This window comes from Lonchura striata, chromosome Z (genome assembly GCF_050655825.1).
Source record: "Lonchura striata isolate lonStrDom1 chromosome Z, ASM5065582v1, whole genome shotgun sequence".
NCBI classification, from domain to species: domain Eukaryota; kingdom Metazoa; phylum Chordata; class Aves; order Passeriformes; family Estrildidae; genus Lonchura; species Lonchura striata.
The window spans coordinates 32,232,416-32,260,263 of NC_140740.1; the positions used below are offsets into that span (position 1 = coordinate 32,232,416).

The following is a 27,848-nucleotide window of genomic DNA, read 5'->3' on the forward strand; positions in this document are numbered from 1 at the left end:
AAGAAATCCTTTATAACCTATCAAAAAATTTTCTGAAGGTGTCTTGAAAACATACTGTGAATGCATAGATGGTAAGAAAACCTATGAGAATGGATATTGCCCAGTATTTACATTGGGCAAAGTCAGAATCCCAAAAGTCAAACAAGCTGAATGAGAAGATGGACAAAGGATACATAATTTAACAGTGAAGCTAATGATCTATTACAACAACATTGTTAGGAGTGTAGTAATCAAGATTAGATCACTTTCTGAAAAACATTCTCTAGTTCAACTAGGAACTGTGGGGCTTTATGCCAGAAATCAGAGTACCTGATTATGGTAATTGTCCCTGACTTTTTGATGCAGTAATGCCAGGTACTAGCTTTCCAACCATACATACTATGTTCAGTTCTTCTGCACATCTGCACCAAATGAGTGAGCAGGACCTCGGATGTCACATTGTAAAATTCTATGTGTGATTTATCCAGCAGAATAGATCAAATAAATAAGCATTTAATAAAGCCCAGGCTTGAGTCTCCTCTCCACCCAAGATGCTGCCAACTAAATGGCCTCTTAAGATTGCAGAAAAAGCTGCAATATGCACTGAAAGCTGGTTTTGAACAAATTATTTCTGGTCTTGTAAACCTTTCTCTTCTTATGGGTAAGGAACTGATCTGCACTCTTTTCAAGGCAAACACTTGCTTTCTGAATTCTGCTGATGTGAGATTGGCCCACTGTGGACTACCAGATCAGGTTCAGGCATTACAAGCACTGAAAACAATGCAAAAACACAGCAGAAAAACTTGTTTTATTGCAGTCCTAGCTATGTAATCTCAATTTTCCTTCAGATGTAGCAGTTCCATGAATTTCAGATGGTCGACTTACTCATCAGCATATGTGTGTATGTATTTGGCATAACCAAGGTGAAACAGTAAGTAATTACTTCTAGTACCCTGTGAAATATTGTCATCATTTTCTCAACCTAAGAAAATTCTGCCTATACCATTATTTGCTCTATTCTTATGCACTTATAAGAATTAAAATGTTTTCTTCCAATTTGAGCAAAATATTTTATATATTTATTGCAGGGCAGACCAAAGGTGGTAATTTGAATGTTAGATGCAAAGTTGACTTGATCTATTTATATCCACTCAGAATCTGAAAGGTGAAGCCAGAAACAAGTCACCTGGTTTGGACTCACTCTTTTGAAATGAGTAAATTCTGTCATGCTTCAAAAATGGTAGTTGCTCTTACTGATTCTCAAAGCTAAATCTGTTTTTAATCTTTCTAATTTTTTTTTTTTTAAAGAGAACATTGAAGTGCCCTGATGACTGCCTTGAATGACTGTGAATCATCATGGTTCATCATTTGACTGAACTAAAGCTTGTCTTTTGTTATTTCGGGAGATATTCTTACATTGTGATTACTGGGTTTTGCTAATATGATACTGTTGGTGATGTTCCTTGGTAGAGATATTATACATCAGCAGTCCTAGGTCACCATCTGGAAGTTCACAGGCTGCCTGTGTGTATTAATTACATAAAATCCCTAAGGTTACCAACTGTTAGACTTACCTGTACAACTCTGATTCCCAGCCTTAATGTTCTGGGAAAAAATGGCAACATACTCTATGTCGCTTGGGTTCATCTCTTCCAGGCTTCTGCTGCCTCCTTTCTGTTCCTGTCTACCTTTTGCTTCACAAGACTGCTGCACATATTCAGGAACAAATATAGAAACACAGCCATTGGTCCTGCATAGAATAAATAGAACAGAAAAATCTCCTGCAGGAAATGTCTCCATGGGCTTTGTGCCTTAAGTACAATGTGGTCATGTCTTCATGAGCAGTGTTACCAAGCACTTTCAAATCTCAAACTCCTCTAGCAGAAGAATTTCAAAAGCAATGGAGGGTTTTGTCTTGTGTTCATTAAAGTCAATGTATGTGATCACTGACAGATGCTGTGATTGCTGCTGGCTGCCATGGACCCTTGATGTGGGCCACAAATCAGCCTGTTCTCATGTTCTCATATGCATCCAGCCATACTCTGCAGTTGACGCAAATACTGGCCTTGGCTTCACCACATAGGAATACCAAGGTTCAACAAACCACTAAATGATCCTGCAGAGGCATACTAGAAAAACAACAGGCAACATATTTTTTAATCACTTTACTCCATTTGGAATATCAATGACAAGCTTTTTTCTATTTCAGCAAATGCTTGTATCTGCACACACAGCAAGAGGAGAGGTAACATTCTGTGATTTTATTTCATACAAAAAATGATGGGGCCATATAACTGGCAGTAAAATCCATCCTGAAGTTCTTATAAGAACTGAAGTTATATATCATAATTTAAGGGTTTTTTACAGTCATATAGCCTAATCAGCATTTCTTATTTAAACAATATTTTCAGCAATGATTTCAGAAGTACACACACAAACAGGGTTATCAGTGCTAATACAGATACTAATATATAATATGCACAAAGATGCTTACCAAGCTTTTATCTTACAAATTGTATTTGCATACCAATGGTATTTATAGACTCTACATTAAAATAAGATTTTTTTGGTTTTGTTTTTTCATCAACACTGTTTGTCAGGCAGGTCATACTCCTATATGACATTGTATTCTGGACCTGACCTGCATTCTTTTCAAACCATTTAATCACACACAGCTGACCAACATTCCTGGCTAAAACCACCTAATCAAGTGCATTACAAATACCTCAAACGGTTACTAATCTCCATATACATTCAAGTGTGAAATGTGCAGTACATAAATATCAGTTTCCTAAAAGAGAATGACATAAAAGCAGAATACCTGTCCAAAGCACTCCTTTCTTCACATTCAGTATGCACAGGTGTTTAAGATACTATTGCACCATATAGTTAGCTTTGCACATAAACATTAGAGTCCATCACTGAAATTCATATTCACGTTTGTTTTCTACAAATCTTAAAAGATTAATTTAAAAAGAAAGACATATAGCAGCTTTCCAATTCTGGGCAAGTATACTAAATAAGCTGAAAATGCATGATGCTGCAGCTCCTAGATAGCCCAAGTAATGTATCATGGGAGACTACATTTCCTTTCATGTCCAAGTTGCTGGGTTCAGATGACAAGCTTCTCAAGGTTGTTACTGTCTGATGACTGTGTCTGTGTGACTGACTCAGCTAAGCAGAATTAAAATGGGGGAAGTAGGGGAGTTTAGGCACTTTCACTAGAAATCCCTACAGGAAGAACAGAGAGCTATTTAGCTGGAGATTAAAGTATTTTTGCCATTTCCAGAGACACTTGTCCAGAGCAGTGCTAAGTGCTGACTGATGTGGGCATGCTTGCAGTAGTGCTGAGCGTACTCTGTGGGCAGTAGTTTTCCATAATGCCAAACTAGCATAAATTCACTTAAATTTCCTGTATGCATCTCTCAGGCTTTTGCACTCCTCACTCATCCGAGTAAATGAAAATTCAAGATGTTCTCTGTTTGAAAGGTAAAAGCACACAAAAGTACATAAAGAGATACACCTTAAGAGACAGGATGGAAAATGTGCCTATGAAAAGGGAGAAACAAAACAGGCTAAATCACAAAGAGGAAAACCCAGCCAAAGGGTTCACTTTTCTGCTCTCTTCGTGCTGCCATCAGACGCCTGGGTGGCAAGGCGTTACTCGGGCTAAGATGTTTAGAGGATCCTTTCTTCGCGCATCCCTGCAGCGCCTGAAGGACAGCCAGCGGGTTTCTGCCCGCTCATCGAGCACCTGCAGCGGCGGGGTGCAGAAGCACCTTTAGCAGCACTGTCTGAGAAAATGCTGGTTTCTTGTCAAGGCAAGTGGGACCAGGTCGATGGGAGGTGTACAAGGATGCCACCACCTCTGTCCTCGTGAACCTGTAAACTAGAGCGAAGCAGCGAGGCTTTCCCGGTTTTACAAAAAAAAAAAAAAATCTACTCCCAAACTGACGGAATTTTATTTTAAACAGATGTGAGTGGATTGAACTCGGCATTTCAGGCACTGAGCTCTGCATTTCCATTATTTTTAGCGTAGCGGCGTGCCACGCGTTTCGCACTGGACATGCCGGAGCAGCGTTTTCAGACGCCGTGGGCAATCCCTCCCGAAGCGCGCAGGACGCGCGGGGCGGCTGCGGCAGCACGGCGCTAGCGAGGCCGCCGCTCCGGGGACAGCGCCGCAGCCCCCGCCCGCCCCGCGCGGCCCCCGCCCGCCCCGCGCGGCCCCCGCCCGCCCCGCGCGGCCCCCGCCCGCCCCGCGCGGCCCCCGCCCGCCCCGCGCGGCCCCCGCCCGCCCCGCGCGGCCCCCGCCCGCCCCGCGCGGCCCCCGCGCAGCCGCCGCGCCCCGCCCCGCGCGTCACGTGGCAGCACCCCCCGCATTGTGACGCACGGGGCCGGGCGGAGCCGCACCGACCCCGGCTCCCTCCTTCCCTCTCCGTCTTCCTCTCCTCCCGCTCCTGCCGGCCGCTGCGTGCTGACAGGGCAGGGGCGGAGGGCGGGGCACCGGGAGCTCGGCGCTGCCGGAGTGCTGCCTGCGCCGGCGGGGAGTGGCGGGGGGCGGCAGCCGAGAGGCGGCACCTAGGTCCTTCCCCCGTCTCCATCACCCCGGCTGCCGTGGAATGGCCGCGGCCGAGCGGAGCGCGGGGGTGAGGTGAGCAGAGGGGAGCGGAGCGGACGGGGGCTTTGTTGCCGCCGACAGCGCTGACCCCGGGGCGGCGGGAGAGGGGGCGCGGAGCCGAGCCCAGGGTGCCCCGCGGGGGTTGCGGGTGGCTCTGGAGGCGCTTCCCCTGCTGAGGCGTCCCCGGCGCGCCGAGCGGGGCTGCCGGGCGGCGGGCGGGAGCGAGCGGCGGCGAGGGGCGAGCCCCCGCCCTGCCCCCGCCAGCCCGCTCCGGGGAAGTGCTTTCCGCATGAAATCAGGGCTAAACTCGGGGGGTTTCTGTGAGGCTGAGCACATACGTGATGTCAGCCGCGCGAAGTGCCGCCGCGAAGCCTCGGTAGCGCAGGGTAAGCCGCTGACGCTCGCCCCCGCCGCAGATGTGCCGCTGCTCTGCTCGGAGCCGGGCGTCCGGGCGGGCACCCAGCCGGTAGCGCTCTCCTGTCCCGCCGGGCAAGCCGAAATCTGGGAGAAAATCAAGTAGGAGTTGCATGTTTGTAACTGTGGGGAAACAAATGCCAAGTTGTCTGATAGAAACATGCTCCAAGGCTTATACTTGGGTCGGCCCAAAATCGTGTTTCTGCAGCAGAGGGGATCAAACCTTTTTCATACCTGCATAAATGAGCGCTTAATGTGAGCAGATGTAATTTATATAAAGAAGAGCTCGAGGATCAGGTTCCGATGGTACTGGATGCAAACCAGCGCCTAAAGCGTCTCAGTCTTCATTGTCAGTGTTAATCACCTCAGAGCACTTTCAATGGTTGGCTTAAAGCCACATCTCTTATAGCGATACTAATCAGTCACAACTGGTCCTCAAAAAGTCCCCTCACCCCAAAACCCACCAAAAAACTTCTATTGCCTGTGTTTTCCATGGAAAATCTTAGCATCTTAGCCTCGTTTTATACCTCAGCATTCCAACAGCAAAAGGGAGCTGAAAAAATGTTTAAAAAAATAATTCTGAAGCAACTCACTTTGACTTTTTGCATCTTTTTCTGATATTTAAATGGCTGAAGAAAGATATACAATCATATCATTGGGAAATCAAAATAATTTTATATTTCATGCAAATAGCACTGATCCTGCAGTCAGAAATTATATTGAAAGATGTGCATGCATTTAGCCTTGTGTAGCATGCTGTAGCAGACTTTTAATGGTGTCCTGCCCGTACTGAATTTAGGAGTTATGTGCACTACATGTGCTTCCAGCAAGCCATAAAAAGCATGACCTGTTGCCTTACTACCACACATAAACATGAGTTTCTTCACCCTAAAATCCTTTGCAACTAGCTCATGCGTGAGCTCATGGTTGGTGAACTTGGTAAACCACTTCAGTCTTCATACTGCTGAGCCTGAAAATATGCCTTGTGGAATACTGGAGCCATATTTTGAAGATTTAGCAGGTAAGCTGGTTACAAGAGCAGGCTTGGGGGATTGCTCAAGAGGTAGTTCAAAAACAGTGAGAAGCACTTTTCATATGAATGAAACAATTAGGATTTGACCTGTTCAGTAGTCAAATAGACCCTTGCCTCATCACGAAAAGGCCTGTAATGAAAAAGCTTCCTTTGTAAGGGTATGTGGTATAAGACTGATCTGTGTGAGTAAAATAAAACTACATCAGAGTATTAGCCTGATGTAGGGTTACCTGCAAATTCAAGGAGACTGGTTAAAAAAAATCTCCATCTTTTTTGAACAAGCAGTCCAGTGCAGTCTATTCAAAATGCTTTTAAGTGTCATTTTGGAATAAGGAGCTGGACAGTCTTTCAGATAAGGAAATTCCATAGAAGATAGTAGCTTATAATAGCTAGAAGCTGCTTGTCTTAATATCTTTTTCTCTAATGACAGCAACATGGAAAGTAAGTATGTCATGAGTTCTTTGAGGCCAGCTTCCAAGTTTACAAAGAGGTGCATGTAAAATTAGACTGCTTAGACAAGGTGTCTGAAGGTACCCTTGAAGATTCAGTCCCTTCACAGAGTACTGTGAATAAGTGATAAGTAATCTTTTTCATAATTGCAAAATCATGATCCCAAATATCAGATATTTTGTAACTGTTTCATGATTGGGCATCAACAAAGCTTGAAAAACTATGAAGTGTCCCTCTGATTCCCGATTGTCCATTTTTCCTGGCACCTGAAATCTGTTCCCATGTGGACTCCAAAGGTGCAAGAAGAGTTAATTCCACACACACCTGAGGTGGAATACCACCTGCACTGGCACAACTCTCTTTCTCACAGTCCTCTTCCAGGATGTCTCAGACCTGTGCCTACTTCACAGTAGCTCTGTCCTTGGGCACTTGTCTGATTAGAAGCAGGAAGGGGAAAGCATGGCAGCCCTACTGCAGCTACTGTAGCTTCCGTCCTCTGAAATGGAGATACACAAGTAGCACAGCCTCCACATGCTGGACATACTGGCAAGAAAGCGGGAGCAGACAGCCAGAGGCAGCCCCGTGGGGTGGCTCATCTGTCACAGACGGCAGCACAAAAGTCCTGTTAGCAGTGGTGCAGGGATGATGGTCCTTGCACATAGGTTGGTGTCATGAAGCAGTGATGCTGCACCTCATGAACACAAAGGCAGTAGTTCAGCAGCCTTTGTGGGATGCAGCAAGTTATCTCCCTCATCTGGTGTTTAAACATTTCAGCTGACTAGATGAGGTCTGTATCGGAGCTTTATCTGTACCCTTGCCTGTCTCTGATTTTGTGCATGAAGTTCAAGAGGCAACCCTCAAATTAAGACTAAGGAGGCAGGGAACAATTGTTTTTTTTATTTCAGTTTTCCTGGAGTAATCCTGCATCTCTTTTCAGGTAGATGTCAAGAGGAGACTATTCTTACCTTTCCTTATGCAGCCATAATTAAAAGTGATGCCAAGTAAAATAAAGTTTATATTTTTTCATGTGCAAATCTGTAAATAATCTTTTTGCCAGTGCTTTACTCTGTGTTGCTTAGCAAATACAGTAATTTTTTACAGTTGAAATCTATATGATCATTGTCAAAATGAAAAATATGTTAGAAAAACTTGAAAAACATTGGATTTTGGAGGGGCAAATAGTAATTATTTTCAACTCTTCTCTGAATAGGACCATAACTAAACTAAACTGAAGGAAATGGTGCTTAGATAATTGGCAAGAGGACTTGGAGTAGTGATGTGTCTGAGCTCCCTCTTTTTCTGGCAGATCTGTTGTTTCTCAAAGGAGGTAAAGAAGTCAGTCTTACATGGAGCAGGTGCATAGTAAACACAAGAGAATTTCTCTTTAAATGCAAATGTGGTTCTACAGTAGATTTATACGCACAGTGGAACCATTGGAAACAAGGAGATAGAACATATGCATCAGATACTTTATTGATTTAAGTCTCTAAGAGAGTTCTAAACTGAGGGGGAAAATGATTAATTACTTTTTGTGGTAGAAATATCATCTGCTATTTACCTGTTCTAAGGTGGAACTGTGATTTCTTCTGCAATAAAGCTCCAAGTGACTCAAAGGTGTGAAGGTCTTAGAGTTATCAAAGGAAAGTACAATTCAGCTGTCACAGTTTGGCAACTGGGGCAATCCTTCATTAGGTATGTTTTCTTATGTGTTATAGGGTGTTTACAAAAGCTTATTTTGATTACGAATATGGCTGATTTGCACTTCATAAAGAACTATGAAGCAGCACTTAAAAATGTATTTTTTTTTAGTTAAAACATAGCACTAGGTTTGTGAGGTTTGCTATAATCATTTCCTTTTCGTTTCAGCTTTCTCCTCAGTTCTTGTTTACAGTCAAACTGCTGGCATTATTTTTGTTTATACCAGATAAAAAAGCATTGTCTTCCTTATCTTTTAAACTCAATACAGTGTACCACATGACCTCTTCTTATATATAAGTCCTCCCCCTTCTCCCCGCTTCTGTTTTATTGTTACTGAATCAATCTGGAGCTTTCCTTTTAAAATGAAATTCTAATTAGGAACTTAGCGCTTCCCTTCAACCCCCCCTCCCCCCCCCCCCCCATTTTAACCAACTTGTTTACATCTGTGACTAAATATCAGGCTGTGCTGCATGATTTTCTTGGAACAGGCTGGCCAGAGAGGTTGTCAAGTCTCCTTCCTGGATCAACCTGGACATGATCCTGTGCAACCTGCTCTGGGTGAGCCTGCTTTATCAGGGGGATTGGATTCAATGATCTCCAGAGGTCCCTTCCAACCCTAGCCATTCTGTTAATCTGTGATGTGCATGACAGGGGTATGCATGTAATTGTGATTTGGAGCTGTGGTTCCCTGTGGGTTATTGATCCATGTAGTTCTTTTGCAGGATCTTGCCATACTGACTAGCCTCTTTTTCTTACAGAATTAGGAAATACCTTTAACTGCTTATATGTGCATGTACATTCCTCATATTCTCTTTAACTAAAATTCAGATGTAAATATCCTGCTTTTTGTATGCTATGCTGTCAGTTCCAGTTGAGTCACAGTAGTAAATTTATGAATATCCACAAGCTGCTTTTGAATGGGCTCAAGATTTTAAATATTGAAGTGTCAGCCTGTTGAGACACTTATTTGAATATTTGTAAAAGCTGTCTAGAAGATGCTGTTAAAAGCAAACAAACAAAAAAAAAAAGTCAAACAAAATGAAGCCAGGTATATCTTGTAAATATACTGCACACATGCACACAGAAGCAGCAGAGTACTCCTAAGGTAAATAAGCTGTGTCATACTCCTTGATCCACATTCTACTGTGCTAAGTATAAGTGTACTCATATGTCCTCTTGTTACATGGAAAGAGTCTTCGGTTATGTGTCCAAATTATGTTAATATCTAGGATATTACCATTTTGCCAGCTCACATGCTGATAAAACACAATATTTGTGCTTATTGCTAGGATATGGCCAAAAGCTTACCTTGAGTTACAGCCTGGAATCACCAGGAAAATGAGTTACACATACATCACTAGTTATTTACTTCTCATTAACATTGAAACTCTGACAGGCTTGGTCCTGTGACCACTCCCCTGAGTGAAGAACCTTCACCCTCTGTGTGAAGAACTTTTTTTTGATATCCAGGCTAAACTTCCCCTAGCACAACTTCAGGCCATTCCCCTGGGGTCTGTCACTGTTACTGCAGAGAAGAGATCAGTACCTGCCCCTTCTCTTCCCCTCAGGAGGAAGTTGTGACTGCAGTGAGGTCTCCCCTCAGTCTCCTCCTCTCCAGGCTGAACAGACCGAGTGACCTCAGCCACTCTTCACACGGCTTCCCCTCAAGGCCCTTCACCATCCTCATGGCCCTCCTCTGGACATTTTCTAACAGCTCAATGTTGTGGTGCCCAGAATTGCCCCCAGCACTCGTGGTGAGGCTGCCCCAGAACAGAGCAGAGAGGGACAATCCCCTCCCTGGCCAATTTGGTGATGCTGTCTCTGATGCACCCCAGGATGTGGGGTGTTGTTCTTCTGCTGACAAGAACCGAGAGCAGTGCTCGGGGCAATTCTTCCATATGTTTGATGCACCCCAGGATGTTTTTGGGCCTTTTGACTGCCAGCACATACTGTTGATTTATAGTCAACTTGCTCTTCATCAGAACCACCAGATCCTCTTTCATGGGAGCTTTCATTCCTTCTCCAGTCTCTTAGTCTGTCCTTACAGCTAGGAGTGCCCTGTGCCAGGTGCAGAACACGGCTCTTGCCCTTGTTATGCTTCATGTGGATGGTGATTGCCCAGCCTTATAATTTGTCAAAGTGTCTGCAGGGCATCTCTTCAATTGAGTCAGCAGCTTCTCCCAGTTTAGCGGAATTTGCTGGAATGGTGCTGCCTGGTGAGTGGAGGTTTTGCTGTTTGAGTCCTCAGATGTTCAGGTCCAGACAACTAAGTGGAGCACAACAGTGCATGTGCTCGGGGTTTCCACAAAGAGACAGGGAGCAGCACAGAATGTTTATCCCTGCACCCAAAACTTTATGAATTTCACTAGCTTGCTTCTTCCCATGGTGAATTGGCATGTATGTAATCCCTGCTGCTGTGATCCAATTCCTACCAGGTCTTTAATTGTCGGAGTCAACATTAGCTCTTGTGTGTCTTTATACTCTCCTGGCAAGGCAGCAAAATATGCTGAATAACTGCATTCCTTCTTGTCTTCTGGTTGTGATTTAGCAAAATGCATACGAAATCTCTTCAGAGTGAATCATTCACCATGCAGACAGTTTTAGAACATACATGCATGTCTTTGGTGACTGGCTGGACAAAAGGTAGTAAACCATCCTTGAGAGGATGTAGCCAGTAGAGGCTAGAGCCAGTAGAGGAGTTGTAGTGTTGCTGCCATGCAGCAAACAGCTGTTGGAGGAGAGGAGGTCCTGAATTTGAAGGGTTTTACCAACTCTGGGTTTCTGCATCACAGTAAATTCTGCCCCTGTTAGCAGCACTGATAAATAAAGGTGTTGATGTCTTGATGTTCTTCTGAAATGACTGTCCTTGAATCAGTAGGTACCTAATAATGCCTGCTTGGGTTAGGGCTTCAGAACCCAGCTCTGGTACTGCGTTGGAATTGAGAGGAATGAGTGCTGTTTACTTGCTACAAGTTTTCTCCCACTTGCCTGTATAGTGTAGGTGTCTCTTCTGTAGATGGTAAAGCTGCGTGAATTGCTGTCCTTGAAGGTTCAGGTTAATTTGGCCTGACTCTGAATCCCCACAGGAGTGACCTGTGGTACAGGTCATGTGTACCAACGCATGGCACAGAAGTATAAGGGAAGCCCTCCACAATTCCAGCTAATAGAATTTAGCAAAATAGACACTCTGTCCAGCATATGTTCCTCATCAAGTCCCATATGCTTTACAGTATGCTTCCAGGCTTTGCTTTTTGCAAATGCAGTTTTTAGATGAACGTATCTACAGTAGCACTATTTCTGGATGTACCTACACTGCAGTCGAGTAGTGTGATTGCAGGACATGCAGACAGCTCTGTAATTGCGTTGATCTGTATGTAATGTGAAGACATGCCAGCCTAGACTTAAGAGAGGAATTTCCAAGCCTTCCGGACAGATTATTAAGCCATGCTGAAGTCTGCTTTCATCTGTTTCCACTGCTATTTTTAACTGTCCTCTCTAGATTTGCACTGTGGTGGATACACCTGTACATGCTGACATAAACTCACGACTGCATGCCCACTTCATGCCTCCTGCAGCATTGTTGGTGGATGCCCTGCATCTGCGTGTGTATCACTTATTCTTTGTACTGAGGTAGTGTCCTTTTCCATGGAGTTTAACTGACTGTCTCACTATTTAATTGTCCTCTGTAAGGAATTATTAATTCTCCTCTGTAAGGAAAGGGCAATAGAGTGTCAGAGAGATTTCTGGCAAATTTCCACTCCAAAAATTAATTTTTTATTCCAAATTTGATTAAATTCAGCCTTAAAGAGCCATCATATCCAGACCATACATTTTGCAAGTGTTAAAATCCAGATGAGAGATTGGGTTAAGGAGCAAAGTTGGAAAGTGAGATTTTAAAATGGTCTGTATCAAAACATTGAATCTAGAGCACAGTTATGGGGAGGAAAAAAGGAGGATCCTTGCACTTCTAAAAATTTCTTGTTTTGGTTTCTGAGGGTTTTGTTGTTGGGGATTTTTTTTTAGTTTATGTAGTAAGGGTTATTTTTGGTTTGTCAGATTAATTGTTAAGTTACTCCATCTGTTTGAAAATGAAGTCAGTGAACCTTCTTATTAAGGTACTCTATTGTATGAGTAAAGTTTGACAAAAGGTATAGTTGCACATCAGATTTCAGTAAATTTTATGCAGAAATTTATTTTCTTTCTGCATTAAAAACCAATAAACCAACAAAAAAAAAAAAAAACAAAACAAAATAAAACAGCTGATCTGTATCTAAGGATATAGTCTGAAAACATCTGTCAAGTGTCTAATTCTTTCACTGTGCACTTTCCATGCTATTTAACAAAGACAAAGGAGAAAACATGGCTTAAAAGTTAAAACATAAAAGGATTAGTTAGTGCAATTTTTTTTCATGCCAAAAAATATTTCACATAAAATCAGTACTGTCAAAGAGGAATACAAAATAGACTCTCATGTGTTACTATGACATGAGATATACTGTAGACGAGTAAGGTAAAGCTGAGCTTTTCAGTGTTGTGCAATGCTAGAGCTTACTTTTTTGCCAAGAAAATATTTTGTTTTCTAGATAAATGGTTAAACTAAAAAGATAAAATATTCTCTTATCTTTCATCAAACAGTTCTTTAAAAGAAGTGGTTCTTACTCCTGTCCTTGACACCTTTCTAAGGAAAAAGAACACTCTTCATTGGATTTTGCACAAGAATGCAAGCTACGCCTGGTTTCTGCCACAAGTGGTCTTGAATAAATTATCTAATTCTTTTCACTTATGAGAAGAAAATATAGTAGAGAACTGCAAATTGACAGTAGCAACATCTTTTTGTAAAGCAACTATCAAAGAGTGCCTAATATTTTTGTTATGAAAAGAATTAATTCTTTATGTTTAACAGCTCCAGCACCTTCAAACTGTTGAGGTTCAGAGTGTGGGGCAGAGAGTGGGACATCCACCACTTCTCTGGGCAACCTGTTCTAGTGCCTCACCAGTCCCACAAACTGGGATTTCTTCCTCATACCCAAACTAAACTGGCTCTTTTTAGTTTGAAACTACTGCCTCTGGTTTTATTTCCACAGTCACGGTATAAAATGCCTCTCCAGTTTTGTTGTAGTCCTTCTTCAGGTACCAAAGGCCACAATGAGGTTTCCTCAGAGTCTTCTTCAAGGTGAATAATCCCAGTTCTCTCAGGAGACATGTTGTATCCCTTTGATCATCTTCGTGGGCCCCTTCTGGGCTTGATACAGAAGGTCCTTGTCTTTCCTGTGTTGGGACGCCAGTACAATTATTTTAAGCTGAAATTTTGTAGAGTCTTAACAGTGATTCCCTGGACACTGCAGTGAGGTCTCACCAGAGCAGAGCAGAGGAGCAGATCCCCTCCTTCCCCTGATGGCCACACTGCTGTTGGTGCAGCCCAGGACACGTGTGGCTTTGTGGGCTGTCAGTGCCCATGGCTGGGTCATGTCCAGCCTCTCGCCCACCAGCACCCCCAAGTCCTTCTTGGGGCTGCTTTCAATCTCTTCATTCTCCAACCTGGATTGATACCGAGAATTGCCCTAATCCAGGTGCAGCACCTTGCACTTGATCTTTTTGAGCTTCATCTCAAGCCCATGTGCTCTCATTTTGAGCCTGTCCAGGTCCCTTTGGATGGCATCCTGCCCTTCAGGAGAGTCAGCTACACTGTCAGCTTGATGTCATCAGCAGCCTTGCTGAGGAAGAAGCTTATCACAGTGGTCAGAACTGGCACAGGTTTCTCAGAGGTGGTGGAATATCTCTCCATCCTTGGAGATACTTGAAAACCACATGGATGCAGTCCTGGGCAGCAGGCTTTAGATGAGACACGGGCATTGGGTTGAACTGGATGATCTCCAGAACTCCTTTCCATGCTCAGCTGTTTTGTGGTTCTGTGAAGCACTGTGAAAAGAAGAAACATTGTTATAACTAATACACACAAGGCTACTGGGAATAGTCTGTGTCTCTGGCTCTGTGATGATAGCCTTGCACACTGCTAAGCACAATCCAAAACATAGCATGGCTGTAGACAGGAAATATGTGTGCTTTCTTATTTATGTTATCTTCATAGAGTCTTTTGGTGTTGGGTTGTATGGTAAGTGAACTGGAGTGAGAGCCACCTCCCACTTCTGGCAGTGATCAGTAGTCTGGAGATGTGGATGGATATACAGGAATACCTGTGTGCTCCCATGCTTCTCATTCTGGTCCTTCTGCTGTGGTTTTCTGTGGCTTCCTCTAAGTCTCTTTGTTTCCAGCTTTAGAGGGATAATAATGCTTTCTCATCCTGTAATCTGTAAGACTATGAATTAATTGGGGAATGTTTGTGAAACACTTGGACATTACTGATAAGTATCCATGAAAAAAGCTGCAAAGATATCTTCCGCTTGCTATAGGACCTCAGCAGTCTAAAATTTTAAATAAATTTAGGCTGGTTAAATGCTGGATAGGGGAACACAAGAAATGAATATGCACACCTGATATTTCTGAGTAGTTTGTGTGTGATCTGTGTAAGACAGATCACCTTTTGCAAAGCATTGAAGGGGGATCCTTCAGTTAGTCCGTGCATCCAAATCAGTACAAACAAGAAATGTGCTCATGCGTAAATTTTGTAAAATTGTGGTTTTTGATGTAGCGAGGTAGTGAGGTTCATTTCTTTAACATATTTTCATTTTTTTTTTAAATGAAGGGTTTTAGGAATCTCTGAAGACTACAAAATTTCAGCTTAAAAGAATAGTACTATTTCTAATTGGCATTTCTCAACCTCTTCCCACAGTTTATTACAGCACTAATAGCTGCGTAGGTGAACACTAGTGCTGGTTGTATCTGCTACCCATAACATTTTAAACAAATAATAGAGGATAGCAGTGTTCTATATAGAATAGCCTTGTATAGCTGCAGAGCATAAGAGCTGCAGTTGCAGTCTATTTCTGAAATGAGAAAACAGTGACAGTTTCAGAAGACAGCATTCTAGTTTCAGGGGCATAGATGTCTCTCCGGAATAATTTAGCTGTTTTTCACTGAATATTCCAGTTTCCACCAAACTATAGTGGAAATAAAAAGTTCTTTTTTGACAGTGCTTAAATTTACAGTAGTTTGCACTGTTTAATTTTTAAGGAGTTTTGCAAACAACATCATGTTCTATGTCTACAGAATAAAGTATGAAAAATTGTGATGTTTCTCTTCTGTCTTAATTTGAATTTTATCAAAATGCAAATATTTGCTTGGATGTTAATAGTCAAGTGTCATTTCTAAGTGAGAGGAAGGTTAATGTTTGCAGTATAAATGCAAAATTTTTTTTGTATTTTCAATATTTTTTGCTTTATAAGTAAACATAGTAAAAGTAAAACCTGTAATATATGCATATATAATATTTGTGAAATGTATTCATCAAATAGTCTCAAATGAAAGTGGGTTGGTCTGACTGACATGGAGCATGACTCCTGGAGTGAGTTTTTTGAGTTCAAGGTTTGGTTTTTTGAGTTTGAGGTTTGGTTCTTTTGGTCCATGGGCGCCATGTGCACATATATATGCTCTGTATGACGAGCCCTGCGTGAGGCTGGCTGATATCCCAAATTGAAGTGTAATGCTGGTTACCCACTGCTGCCCCCCAACCCTGACTGTTACTGGAATTCACCTTGTGTCAATGGAAAATTCAGTTTTGAAATTTGGATTATCAGATTTTGCTAGAGTGAAGCTCTTAGATGTTCTAGTCAGTTTCAGGGCACAAAGGATGGGGCAGTGGAATTGACAGCCAAAAAATATAAAAGGAGAGAATAAAAAAGGGTGTAGTTGCAAAACTGGAAACACAGGAAAGTGATTGCAGAGAAAACAGGCCTCCCACAAGTGAGCAAGACAGTCATAGACTTCATACAAATGGTGGATACATTTGGCATATTCTGACCCTTGAAGCAGAAAATCTACATTCGTAGGCATTTCCCCTTGACTTTATAATTAAAGCTTACATGAAGCAAGAAATCATCATGGGACTGCATGCATGATTTTGGCAGGGAAATGTAAAGAAGGCAAGTCCTAAATTTCTAACTTCAAGTACAGCATTTGAATGTTGCAAACTTAGTTAATGCCTGTTTGGCATTAATTCTTTTCCAGGATATCTCTAGAAATAATTGAGCAGGCCATTATGGAGCTACAAGGTGTTGAAATTCTACTGGACTATTATTGAACTTTGGTTGAGTAATTTAAATGGGAAAAGGAAGATGCAAGGAAGTGTTTGAAAAATTCCTTTTACTCGTCTGTGTAAAAATAATAATAATTAAAATAACCTCAAACCCTAACATGATCTAACAGATGCTTTCAACATTAAAAGTATGCTAAAGGTATTTTCAACTGCTTGGTTTTATTGAAACAACACTTATAAATGAAATGTGTTCTTCAGCAAAAAGATTTAGGTTTAAAAGAAAAAGGTTTAGGAAGATTTATGGGGATGATATACTGATTAAATTGGTTCCTTATTTTTCTATGAACAGTACCTGAAGAAGATAAGGTGAATAAGGATGCAAGGTATTAAGGAGAGAAACTAAAGTCAGGATCTTTGTAACAAAACTTCAGTATAAAATAATAGAATTTAATTGAAATTATTGTACTGAGCAAAAACTTACAAAAGATTGCTGCCCAGTGCTACTGCCAGTAATTCAGAGAAAGAAGAGAAACCTCAGTTTATGGTTTGAAACAAGAGTGCAGTAAGTCACATCTGCTTTATTAAAGACATTGACACAGAATCCTCCACCTCCCCCCAAAACCACGGCATGATTTGGAAAGGCTGAGCTCTGCTATGCTTGATTTCATCCTAATAGAAGTGCTGGAGCCTGTATTAGCGGTGGTAGTTGCCATAAGCCCTATGTTTCTCTGTCTTACTTTGGGGCCAAGTATCTGGTTCCTTGTGGATGTGGTTACTAGGGTGTATTATTTTTGGATTTTTACATAAGAACTAGGCTACCAAAAAGGCATATTTTTTATTTCTGTAGTTCATGAACTCACAACAGCCCTGCAGATGTTTGATATTCATTGCTTTTGCCAAAAGACTAGAAGTTGTGAGTGCTTTGACAGCACAGTACTTTTCAAACTGTACCTGGAGTAAAAAGTTGTTAAATCAAAATATCATGCATATTTTTATGTATCAGTTTCTTCTTGAGTTGATTTGGAACCATATTGAATCATTAATTTCTTTAATGTTCTGCTTAATTCTCCTCAAATGCAGATCTCTGAAGTCTTGCTCAAGTACACACACATATTCTTCTATGCTGCTTATTTACTTCAGTAAAGTTTACTGCTGCTTTGAAGTGTTTCTAGGTGACATATGTGCTTTACACTTTCAGCCACCATTTAGGATATACTGGTTGAATTTTAGTTTTTTCTGTGTATTTCCATACAGAACCTGTAATGATTTATGTCTTGAGAGGTGGCGTATGGTATCTTACAAATCCCGATAGGGAGTGTAGAGATGCAGAGCAAGACATTATCAGTATTCACAAACTCCTTCTTATTTGACGATGTTACTGAAAGTTAGTTATGTTTTCTATGTGTATGTTACAAGTGTACTGGTTGTGTAAAATTACCTCAGGACTCAGGTCAGCTGATTTCCCATTCCTTGTTTAGCAGTTGCTTCCTGAATTTAAAGGGCATAAGCAATGGCTTTATTGTGGAATGCACTGTATTTGTCACTAATATTCTTTGAAATATTGAAGAGAGCTGCAAATAATCTTGAAATAACACAGTATTTTATGTCTCTCAGTGTTCCAAGTGACCATGACTTGATCTGTGTAAGTCTTTGGTTTGGGCTCAAATCCAGGTTTAATGAAGGATTTACAGAAATGCTGAACAGGACTTGTACTTTTACATGATTGATGCAATGTTCTGTATATATTTTACAATTCTGCATTATAAATTATTTGATGTTTAAGTATAAAAAACAGATGAAAACCTATAGCCTTAGTATTATGTATGCAGAGAAGATGGATATATACACATACATGCTCTCTGTACTTGTGATTGTTGAACCTCTGCATAGTAAAATGTATTATTCATTTCTGCCAACAGTCATGAGTCAGTGGAAAATAATGGGTACAATCATTTGAAAAATGCACATTCACTGTTTGCTTGTATTCCTCTCAAAGTTCAGACTGCAGATGTGTAACCATTCATTTTACTGTTCTCAGTGATGCATGTCAGCCTCCTGAGGATTCACATTTATGAACTTCCTGCATTGGCATTGGTAGAACAGATAGGTAACATGAAATAAAATTAATTTCTGCCATATCTTACTGATATAAGAGGAAGTTATTAAAAATAATCAACACTCAACCTTATTTTGTTAGTTCATCTGCTGAATTTCCACTAGTAATAATAAATTCAATTTTCAGTGGACTTTTCCTAGTAATTGCAAACATTTTGTACATTTTCTCCAGGGAGTTACACTTTGGAATAGCAGTGGGGATTTTTCCCTGAAATTTTTCAGGAGGAGAAAAAAGATGAGCGTCTTTTAAGATTAGTTTGTAAAGAAAGCTTTTCTGGTCAGATTTCACTTCTAAAATGATTGAAGAACAGAATTGTTAAATTCCTGCTCGATCATAATTTTCTATGGAAAATTATGTCATACACAATCTCCAGATCTATATGTGAAGTTATTATTTTAACCTGGGTTTGGTGTTAGTGTTGAATTACCAGTACTCAAAACAAATGTATTTGAAAAGTCTTTGGCCAGTTCTGCTTAAGAAAATATTTTTAAAGCTCAGAGGAAGTACAATGAACTAGTTACTAGCTGCACAATTTAAACTTGAGCCTTTGTATATTCAGTGCTACAAAATGTATAAATAGCTGGTTTCCCACTATTGTGTATGTTCTGTTTTATTACTGGTTGTTCCAGATTATGCTTTTGGTCTCATTTAACGTTATTCAAGGTTTAACATACACACCCTTGATAGGATATGTAATATTTTTCCTTTGGTTCAGTTGCTTTTGTTTTGGTTTAGTCCACTCATTGATATGATATCCTTTATGGTTTTCACCTTCAAAATCAAAGGAAAAATCCCTGACAGACCCTGACGGATCTGCTTTTTACATGTTGCTGAGATCTTACAGTTTCAGAGGTTATGTTGATTATGGGGTAGTACAGTGTGATAAATCATAAATTCAATCTTACTGGAACCTCCATAAGAAAATATTTCACTGTCAAGTCATTGCTTTAATATTGGCTCTTGGAACAGTTTGGAATTAAAAAAAAAAAAAGGCTTCTTTTTCTTATTTTATTAATATTTTAAAACATATGAAGGCTCATGATTGTGATGGGGAAGAAAGCAAAACTCATATTTTAATTACAGGTATAAGGTAGTAAAATGTTCCCTAAATGTATTTTAGATCTCCAACTGCAATGTGGAAAATAAAAGTTTCACCAGGACCAACAGAAATAAATTTGCTTTTCCCATAAATGGAGTGGTTTAAACCAATGAAGATGCTTGAAAAATTACAACACTTTCAAAATATTTTTTAAATATTTGCAGCTGTAATTTTTCTAGACATGGGCCTGCAGAATGGCAATGTAATAAATAAACTTCTTTGAGGAAGATGGCTTCCTTAAAATTGAGAAAGTGAAAAAATCTCCAAAGCTGATATTTTCGTCACTGTAATTCTGCAGAGCAAAGGAAATAATTCTCTTTTTTGCTTTGTAAAGTAAATCGATATGTGTACATTAAAAAGAAAGAGACTGTAATAATTGTTTTGCATCCCTCACTCAAACTCTGTGGCATACTTTAAGGTTCCCTGTCTTGGCTGATGGAAGTGGTGATGGTCTGGAGTCAGCACAGCTGCTTCTAGAACTTCTGCATCGTTCACTGGTGAAAGTGGATGAATAATCAGTGCTTCCTCTTTTCTAGACTCAAAGGGAGCTTTTCAAATATCTGAATTGAGAAGTACATATATGTTACAAGTTAACTTAAGTTTATTTTTGGAGACTGGCTGATGCAGCAATTCTGGATTTCAGGTGGGTGGGTGAATCTTTTACATTAAGAACAATTCCTGCCTTCTTCTTCAGTGTAAATCTGATTTTTTGGTTCTGTGGTAGATTAGGTAGAGCAGGATATACTGTAGAATTGCTTATTATATTCAGTACTTGTTTCTATATTTAAAGAAGTATACAATGGTGTATTTTCTGCCCTAGTGAGTCTGCCAGTTGATTCTGAAATATCTTACTTAGACCTTGCTTTCCTTAAGGAAAGAGCCACTCTCCTCAGCATTAAAGGATTAAGCATTTCATGCTTAAAAGGTCCTGCTAGGTTTTTAAAGGATTTGTACAAGCATTAACTAACTTGCAGGTAAAAGGAAAGTTGCTGTGATCTTACAGGGAAGAATGTATCTTCCTAAGTATTCTGGTGATAGGCTCTTTGGATCTATCAGTTAAGGGAGAGATTAGTGTCTTTATTGCTTACAGTTCTACAGATGTGCCTGATCTCTTGTGGAAACTCTTTCATAAGCTACTTAGTATTTCTGTGTGTGACTCTCCAGCACTTTATAGCTCTGCATGCTTTTCTGCAAATCCTCAAAGAATGGTACTGCCACAAAACTCAGTTTTGCTGGTCTCAGCACTTGTGACAGTGTTGGATCTGTGGGTGTTTGAACAGCCAGGGAGGGTGAAATTCTTCATTAATGGTCAGAACTTTGAGAACTTGGCTGTGAGGGCTGGAAACAGTTGGATCCAGGATTTTGGACAAATTGGGCTCTGACAGCTGCAAGACAGTATACTCTTTTCTTTGCCCAGCATGGTTCTGCTGGAATTGTAAGGCATCATCTCTTATCTCCTAATAGCATTTGTAAGAGTAACAACTGTCTTTTGAATAGCAAGACTGTACTTTTTCAAAGACAGATTTGCTAGATAACAAGCAGCCTAAGTTCATATTCATCAGTAGTAGCTAACTGCTTAACTGACATAGCCATCCAAAGTTCCTTTTTAGACTATATGGCTCTGATAAATATCTGTGAATCATCTGTGTAATTGAAACACCATATGAACATCCTGGACCACATGAAGTTCATAACTTTGTCAGTATTCCAATATTCAATTTCTGGGATTGGCAACGCTTTCTTCTGTGTAGTACGATATACAAATCAGGAAATCCTCATTCCTCTTTCTCACCAGATGTAATGCCCCTTTACCTTGCAGCAAGTGAATGGAAAAGATTGGAACTTGTTTAAAAGGAATAATCTCTTAAACAGTTGCAACTGGTGCTTATTTGCCTAAGTAGTATTAAAGCTGTTTTCCCTTCCCTAAAGTGGGAGAGATCCTGACTGGTTGATTGTTTCAGTGTATATATGCATGAAAAAGAGGCAGTAAAAGAAGTACTCCTCTGTTGGGAAAAAATGGAATAACAGTCTTACAACACTGCCTAGCTGACTGTATTTATTGCCAGTGAAGCGACTACACTTGTACCTTGGACACATGCCAAGACTGATGATTTGTTTTATAGATGCTGAAAGTTACATTAATAAAACTACAAATTACAGTAACTACTATCCACTAGCACAAGCTTTCCTATGACAATATTGTTTACTCAAAAACTAAACATTTTAACATTGATTGTTAGTTGTTTGCTTAGATTTTTGAACCAAGTCTAGCCAATCAGTGTTTCTGCCTACTTCTCATTTGCAGACAACTAAATACTTGTCATGCTAAGCTGCTGTTTGCCAAATACTGTCAATCTGGGAAGGGGGGGATTTCCTCTATTCCCAGTTTTTAATTTTATTCTTTTACATCCTTCTAGAACTAGGAATAGAAATGTTGGTTGACATAATTTTTGAGTGAAAAAATAAGAGAGTGTGGTATTTGGTCATACATTCTTTCAAATCCCTGTCAATAGATTCTGCTAAATGTAACAGCTGCTCTTGGTGGGCCCAAGAGTCATAACTAGAAAAGAGTGTAGTTCAGGCCATCACAGTGGAGGTGAAGGACTTGAAGGGGTCTGGAAATGAAGGTAATAGCTCAGTGGTGAAACATCAGTTCTTTGCTATGTATGATAAACAGTTTGGGCATACAACTTACATATTTTAAATTGCAGTTTTTCTCAGAGGTCATCCTAAGCTACATGTTTGTTTCTCTTGTGAAAGCCAGCAGCTAGAAACCAGAATGGGGTATTAGTTAATATAACCAGAGATCAGAATTAGCTGTCTTTGGTATGCTTTAGGCATGCTTTTTTTTGTTGCTGTGAACAGAAGTGTAGTTGGTGTCGATCAAAAATGAGGCTACCACAGAGAAAATAGCTTAATTCCAAATCACTCAGGAAGTAACTGTGTCTCTATTACTCCCTACTGGTTTACTGCAAGGGCCTATCTGATCATCTTCAGCTATTAAACATCCTAATTCACTCTTTATAGCTGACTACGTTTGGTAGGTTTACAAATGACTACAGATTTAGTGACGTTTGAGTAGGACATATAAAAGAAAACAAAATGTATTTTAATTTGCATAGACTATGTAAAAAGTAAATAAAATTTAACAGTTGTGATAGGCTCATCCTATAATGTCTTGAGAGGTTTAGGTACATTTGAAACTTTGATGTCATTGCCCCAATTTTCCATTAATTTGCAGCTAAATTTTGTTCATTCAGCTTCATATGCTTTAAAATTAGGCTCTAATTAAACTGTTTCGGTAAGTTGCAAAGATTTCCTGTTATACAGCTCTGATTTTTCCTACTGTTGTCACCCATGTCCATGTATTCTGAGGTTTTTCCAGACAACAAGACTGCTTTTTGGCTTCTTCATTTCCTTTCCATGTGTCTTTGATTATCTGTGACACCCACAGAAGTAGCTAGAGTACTCTAAATAGAGCACTTAAAACCTTGGCCTTTAAAGAGCAACACAGAGAAGTCTGAATAATTTCTAGAGAGTAGAGTCTGGATGGAAAGTAACAGAAGTGCAAATGAAAAATTTTCCTGTTTATTTTTGTAATTTATAGTGTGGAGTCAAAACCAAGAGATAGATTTAAACTTTAGTGGTAGAACATTTGTGGTCCAACTGTAGTAGCAAGTCATTGTGGCCAACTAACATCCAAAAAGTTAAAAATACTATTGCAATATTTTTACGTGTGGTAAAGGAAAGCACAGTCATTTAAAAATTAATCTTACAATCTGTGGGATTTCAGTATGGAGGACATTGGTTATAAGTTTCTCTATGTTCATTAAAGGTCTGACATTTTTCTTTCCCTCCTGCATTTGCTGCAGCTATTCTACAAACGCAGCCTAAGCATGAGCATAATGCTGGTAAATCAGAATAGAGGAGTTCTAAATCCACTTTTTACAGATTTAGTAAATTACACAGATCAGAAGTGTAACCAGAAGTACCACCCCCTTTCTTACCCTTGCTGTCTTTTGAACACATAATTTCAAATTGCACAAATTGTAAAAGTCAGTTTTGTTCCAATGAGTAGAAGACAATGAGGCATGACTGTTGATGTGTTTGGTAAACAATTCTGGAAAAAACAACAATTTCAAAAGGAGATGAGGTATGAGATAACATACACAGTAGTCCTGGCAGATTTCTAATTGCTACTGATTCTGGTTTTGATAAAAATAGATAATTACAGTAGGTGATACTGGATCAAAGAGCTTTTCAGAAAGACTAATTGCTAGGCTTCTGATTTTGAATATCAAATAAACTATATTTAAAATATAGATCGAGATACTTCTTGAATTTTTCTCTGGTTGCACTGAGAATTTTTCCATGTCTATAATGTAGTCTCATTTTCTCTAACTGAATTGTCTTGTTTGATGCAAGAGGGCAAAAACTCAGTTAAGAAGTGAGAAAACCGTTCTATTCATTTTAGATTGTGAAGAGTTATCTACATTTTTCAAATGGTGAAGTGTATTAAAATTTTCATCAGTTAGCATTCCTCATCCAGAAATTTGTGACTTTTAAATGTCCCTAATAGCTTATAGATATTTAGCTGAATGACAATTAGTAAGGGAGCTGTATTAGTCTGTTTATGTTCTTTTTGACACATCAGTCAATAGTAATAAAAAAAAAGAAAAAGAAAAAAGTGAGTTCCATTTCAAAACCTCTTAGTAACTATATAAAAAATAACTACTGTGTTGATTTTCAAAACCTCTTAGCAACCACATAAAAAATAGCAAGTGTATTGATTTCTCTGAAAATGTCCTGGAAGAATGGTTGGAGTTTAGTGGTACAAATGTAAAGAAATGGATTTATCAATAGTTTGTGTGTTGGATAGGCTCCATAAGAAGTTGACAGTAAAGACACTGTCAATAGGGGATCTAGTTGTAAACTTTCACAGCCTCTTTTACTGGTTCATGGTAGTGCAGAAACTATGAAAATAAGAGAGAAAATAAATACTACAGAATACCTGTTGCAAGAGGTAGACATTTGGAAAGAAAAGCAAGTGTAACGTCCTCTTAATTAATCTCACAAATTCCTTAAAAGGATGTGAAACATGGTCTGCTGTACATATGTGGTAGATTTTATGTAAGAGACTTTGTGAGAAATATTTTCAGAGCCTGCTGGGATATAGTCAGGATTATGGCAATTTCCCATAAGAACATGTGTTTACCAGCTACAGCTTCCTTCTGAAACACTGTTAAAGAATTGCTTTTATGAAGGATTGGGGTTTTTTCTGTTTGAACAGGCAGAACAAACAGGATATCTTGGTCATAATGAGCAGCATAATGAAATTTTAAGTACAGTCTAATTGCAGCTTGTTTATGTCATGATTATGCAAACAATTGTTTTGATAGGTATTTCTGTTTCTGCATCTGCTAAAAAGCCTTTTAACAGCATAACAGCATTATCTCTTTCTTGTTCTTATCTCTGCTAAATACTTCAATATATAAAAAGGACATGAGAATGAAAAAGCACTGAAACCCTGCCAACCTGGAAAAATGCAAAATTAGTCCTCACCTCTGCCTTGGAATAGTTCTCAGTGCGGGATATCTTACATTACTAGCATTATGATATCTTATGTTTGAAATATCAATTTCCTATTACGGAGTTTCACACACATTTACAAAAAAATGCTTAGAGGAAGAAGTCATTGCTAGTATAAAAGCCACCAATACTGTTCCATACATAACTTCAGAGACCTGCTTGAAAGAATCCCATGTGTACAGCCCTGGAAAGAAGAGTTGGAAAGCACTTGTTGCTCATAGAATTGTAGGAAGGCCTGGGTTGGGAGGGACCTTAAGGAACATGGGTTGTGGTGGGATACACCCCAGAATAATGAGGGAACTGGCAAAAGAAGTTGCCAAATCACTCTCAATCATTTAACAGTAGTCTTTGTTTTAGTGGAGAAGTTCCAGCTGACTGGAAATTAGCAAATATAATGCCCATTTATAAGATAATCCAGAGAACTATAGGCCTGTAAGTCTGTCACAGGTGGGAGTGTGAGCTTCAGATGAAGTTTATTAGAGAAGCTGTGCTGTTGAACCATGAGGTACAGAAAGGACCTCCTTGCTTCCTAAACTCCTTTTAAGAGGAGCCTGGGTGCACCTGAATCCAATCTTAGCTCCAGTCTTTTGTCAACAGTTTACATAACTTTGTCTCACAGAATTAAAGGTGGCGTATCAGATGTATAAAATGTATTATTTATGATGACAAATGATCAGACAAAATATCTTAATCAGAATCACTTACTAATACTTATATAAAATCTGAAAGTACTACTAGCATATAGTATAAGATAGAATACTGTATTATATCAAAGGAATTGTACTAAAGCTAGCAAAAATAAGCAATTATTAAGTAGAGATTGATGTAACTCACAATACCAATGCTTGTGGGCAGTTCTCTTTCAGCCTCAAGGAGTATCCTCGAAGAGGCAGTCCCACTTTAGAGGAGGAAACTTCATATATACTGCAAGAAGGAATATGTTAGAAGAAGCTAACCACATGAGAATGTGGTATAAAGTATAAAGTATAAAGTGATTGATTGCCAGTCACATGTCTCCAGTTGTCTCAGTAATCAGGATATTAATTCAGGTTTAGTGAACCAGATTGTTTCTAGCATAATTCAACACCAAAAGCAGCACGTGACTCTCCCTCTCAATCCATTACTGAGAGCCTTGCAAATAGGATATTGTCCAGTGGCTGAACCACATTCCAGGGCAGAGCATCGTGCTACACTATCTACAAGGTTAGGCTATCCTAACCTTGGTCCTGGGCAAGGTCATGGAAGAGAGCATCCTGAGAGCTATTGCATGGCACAGGCAGGACAACCAAGGAATCAAGCCCAGCCAGCATGGAGTTATGAAGTGAAGCTCCTGCTTGGCCAACCTGATTCACTTTCTGTGACAAAGTGACCTGCTTAGTAGTTGAAGGGAAAGCTGTGGATGTTGTCTATCTAGACATCAGTAAAGCATTCTCTATCTCCCACAGTATCCTTCTAGAAAAGCTGGCTTGCATGGGTGTATTCTTCAATGGGTAAAAAACAGGCTGGATGGCTGGGCCCAGAGAGCTGTGGTGAATGGAGCAAAGCCAGTTGTCAGTTTGTCCCTAGCAGTGTTCCCCAGGGCTCAGTTTTAGGGCCAGTTCTCTTTAACATCTTTATTGATGATCTGGAGATGGGGATTGAGAGTAGTCTCAATGAATTTGCAGATGGCACCAAGTTGTGTGAGCGTGTTGATCTGCTGGAGGCTATAAAGGCTCTGTAGAGAGACCTGAACAGACTTGGTCAGTGGACTGAGGATACTGCAGGATGTTCAGATGCAACCCCAATGCCAGATCCTGCATTGGGATTGCAGTAATCCCTGCAGAACCACAGATTTGGGCAGAAGAGTCTTGAAAGCTGCTTGTTCAACAGAAAGGGACCTTGGGTGCTGTTTGACAGCTGGCTCAATATGAGCCAGTGTGTGCTCTTCCCCTGTACTCAGCAGTGGTGAGGCCACACCTGGAGTTCAGTTCTGGGACCCTTAAAGGACACGGAGGTGCTGGAGCACATCCAGTGACAGGCAGCAAGGATCTTGAAAGGTCTAGAAAACATGTCTTATGAGGAACTCCTGAGGGAGATGGGTTTGTTTAGTCTCAAGGAGAGAGGGAAACCTCATGGGTCTGTACAACTCTCTGGACATTGTGGGATGGGGTTGGTCCCTTCCTGTGCCTCCAATGACAGTACCAGAGGAAATGGCCTTAAATTGAGACAAGGGAGATTTAGATTAGATATTAAAAATTTGTTACCCTGTTAGCAGGGTCAGGCACTGGGATAAGTTGCCCAGGGTGGTGGTGCAGTCACCATCCCTGGAGGTGTTTAAGAGGGATCTAGATCAGGCACTGGATCATGTGGTTTAGCTGTTTAGGAATTATAGTGGTGGTGCTGGGTTGATGCCCCCACAATGATGGGGAAGGGACAACTTTTGCTACCTGAGATTCTTCCTATCCAACTAGGCCTTGAGCATTCCAGGCATGGGGTATCCACCACTTCTTTTCACAACCTGTTCTAGTGCTTCACCAGCCAAACATTGAAGAATTTCTTCCTAATATCTAATCTAAACCTCTTTCTAATCTACCATTTTTCAGTCTGAAATCATTGCTCTTCTCCTGTCACTAATTTATTAATAGTTCCTCTCCATCATTCTTGTAGGCTCCCTTCAGGAACTAGAAGGCCACAAAAAGGTAATTCCTAGGTCCTCTCTCT

General features: G+C 40.2%; 1 protein-coding gene across 5 annotated transcripts in view; it reads left to right on the top strand.

Moving 5' to 3' along the window:
• Positions 1-4,453: 4,453 nt before the first annotated feature.
• The window catches only part of SNCAIP (synuclein alpha interacting protein), an 86,833-nt gene continuing 63,438 nt past the window's right edge, over positions 4,454-27,848 (top strand). The window contains exon 1 of one of the 5 annotated variants that reach the window (XM_021546229.3): positions 4,454-4,630. The gene's annotated coding sequence lies outside the window, so the exon portion shown is untranslated. Of the gene's footprint in view, positions 4,631-4,820; positions 20,203-27,848 lie in introns of those variants that run through there. The other 4 variants (XM_021546231.3, XM_021546230.4, XM_085567636.1 and 1 more) reach the window with 4 other exon arrangements.